The sequence below is a fragment of the Lactuca sativa genome, chromosome 4, assembly GCF_002870075.4.
Source record: "Lactuca sativa cultivar Salinas chromosome 4, Lsat_Salinas_v11, whole genome shotgun sequence".
Taxonomy (NCBI): Eukaryota; Viridiplantae; Streptophyta; class Magnoliopsida; order Asterales; family Asteraceae; genus Lactuca; species Lactuca sativa.
Window position 1 is genome coordinate 253,579,096 of NC_056626.2, and position 3,306 is coordinate 253,582,401.

Genomic DNA, 3,306 nt, shown 5'->3' on the forward strand with positions numbered 1-3,306 from the left:
AGTGAAATTGGTGGATTTTTGGCATCTTTAGTCCATCTGTTTACATCTTTTCATATTTTGTCCTTCCGTTTTTAGGGTTTTCATATTACTCCCTTAGGAGCAGTTCCATGCTGCCATTTGTGGATTTTTAAATTTTTTTTCCTTTGCTTGCTGGCACACTACATGTTATCTCCTCAGATAACCCATCGCCCATAGATACTTATGTCGATATTCCCACTCCACCACACCACCGACTCCATATATGTTCCATTTTTGAACTGATGGTCGATTTTATCCTATTTGCTTTGAAGGGTTGGAGTTGGCCGCCTTCTTTTTTTCCTTATATCTATTGGGCAATGAGAAGAAGGCGGAGAACATACACCTTCTCACGATTGACATGACCGGCAACTGTAATTACAAGAAAAGGTTTTGATCGTGTTTGGTTTCATGTTTGCTTTAATTGTAGTAATCGATTGGTTGGAAGTCAAGGTTTACAACATAATCGAATCGATAATTTTTGGAGTAATTAGGTATCACCTGCATTTTGGCTTTATTTTGGTTTATTGGTAAGAAATGTTCTAAAATCATTCATCTTTTTCATCTTCCTTATAACTTTCAGGCCAAAACCTTTAACATCCTTCACCATCTCTTTCTCGAAACTTTTCCCATCATCAACCAGTTCACTTGCATCATACAAAATATACCATACTGGTCGTGGTGCAATTATGAACTAATTCAGAAAATTGTCATTGTGTTGTGTTTTTCAATTTATCAATTGACTTACCTCATTTTTTGATTCTTTTTGTTTTAGTGGGCTACCAAAATGTTCTTTTGATAAAAATAAACTTTATAAAATTGGTCTCTGCTGCCCCTAGCCTGACCTTAATGCATCTGAAGTAGGTCTTGCTTCCTGTATACTTCTACATGGCTGATTATTGTTGAATTAATGGGTTGTATAGTAAAAATGTCCTTCAAAGACCAATAACTTTAATTCAAGGGATACCAGATAGGGAGGGGTAAAACTGTCGCTTCTGCTATATCTGTTTTTTGATGCAGTTACAATTCCAAATACTGAATTTACTCACAAGGATGTGGACTTGAGAATGTTATCATGTCATGGGGGAATGATGATTGCAAGTATTTGGTACATGCCAATACTCTACGATTAATAATTTTCTTACATAATTTGTGAGGCCCTCATTAAGTCATTTTTTCTAACATTGACTGTTTATGTTTCTTTTTTTTTTATTGAAAAGAGAATAAGACCACTCTTCCATCGGTTGGGATTTTCATCCATCCTAACATATCATTCCATTTATGGTAATTGTTGTTATGATACATTATGATGAAAAGTCCATTACTTGAATCAATGATTTTTTCTTTTTGTGGCTATGCCCACAAGGTGCTAAATGTAATGCCAATGTCAGTTGCATTTTAAATTTATTGGGTTTTAAACTTATGCGTACACATCAAAATGTGTGTGATTGGGTTTAGTAAACACGTTTTGTGTCTTTATTCCAGACGAATGAAGTTATAATTCGTACATTGCCTATAAAGGTTTCTTTTGTTATAGCGATTGTTATTGGAATTACGATTTTCTTGGTATACTTTTATCAATTAGCTAACTAAAATGGTCTTAATTTTGATTTTATTTTTTCTATATCTTTCATTATTTACTTAGGAATGCTCACTAGATGCTATTAAATTAGTCTTCAAATATAATTTGTGATTTTTGTTTGTTTCTACAGGAGTATTTGGCTAAGTATTGTTATTGGTATGCACTGAGAAATATACATCGTCGTATACCATATAGACGAAGATGCCTAGCAGGAACAAATCATCAATGCTATAGTTAAAAATATTAATTTTAAAAATAAGAAATACAATGTTTTTTCCTTTTTTTAAATCATTTAAGAAATGAGATAATAAATAATTATATTACTTGAATCAACTGATGTTCCAAAAAAATTATTAAAATATAACTAAGCTTGAAGTTTTATTGTTAGGAAGTCAGTTATCACTATAATGAGCACTTCCTTTATGTAAATACACTAACTTCAATTCCAAGTAAAATTGAATTAAAATATAACGGTAACGCCTAGTTCCTTGTATGTATTTAATTTATAATTAATCACTTTTGTATAGAAACTCGATGAGTTGGAGGCCCCAAACTCGTCGAGTATAGAGGAATTGGACCGCGGATTTTGGAAACCTACTCAACGAGTTGGGGAGCCTCAACTCAACGAGTAGGCTAGCAAAAATGAAACCCTAATTATGGGGTTTTGCGCCCTATTTAAACACCTTAACCCCAAGGAGTTGGCCTCAACTCCATCCTTCACTGCCCAAAACCCTAATCACGAAACCCTAAGCCATTTTTGGTGATTATGATCTAATCTTGTGCTTTCTTGATGACTTTGAAGAAGGAGAAGCTTGAAGGAGGAGCAAGAACATGTAGGAGGAGAGTAGATCTAGAAGTTGAACTTTATTTCTTTTTCATATGAGGTATAAAGCTTCAAACTTTTCTATGGCATGCTTAGATCTAGTTTTAGGATGTTTTTCTTCATGTTTTGGTCCAAAGATATTGATGGCTTGGATTCGGACGTCCCACTTGGGCAAACCCTTCAGTTCTAGGGTCTTGAGGGGACTTCATGGCATAAAGGTGCCAAATTTATGGTCATGGAAGTCCCATGCAACTTCTAGACCATCTTTTGGACCTTTTCAGCACTAGTAGGTCATGCATGCGAGTAAACATGGGAGCTTTACCTGACCAGATTTTTCCCAAAAGTCCCGATCTATAACCACATGGTCTATCATGAAGTTTCAATGGCTTTTGGAGTTAGATCTAACACCTTTTGGGTTAGGGTTTTAGTTTATGCCTTAGGGAGAGGTTCTTAATGGGTAAAGTTGGAAAATTTACCCTCCTAGACGTATTTCCAGCTTGGATCCAGAAGATAGGGCCTTGGTTTGAAGAATAGGGACTTAATGCATTAAGAAGGATGAGGGACTGAAGAACTCAGCGAGTCCATAAGGGAACCCAACGAGTTGATTGGAAGTGCCCTGAGCTGGAAAGAGAATAACTCGAGGAGTTGTAGGAGAAACTCGACGAGTCGACTCGGGATATCGCGATGCTGTGAGTCAAGGAAGAACTAGGCGAGTTGGAGGAAAAATGGACGAGTTGGATTGCGATTCCTTGATTTTATGATTCTTGAGAACTCGGCAAGTTGAAGGACAAACTCGACGAGTTGACTCAACTCGGAGTGTTGACTTTAACTTTGACTTTGGCCAAGTCGACCCGTAAGGGTTTATGAGTATGAAAGGGTAATTAAG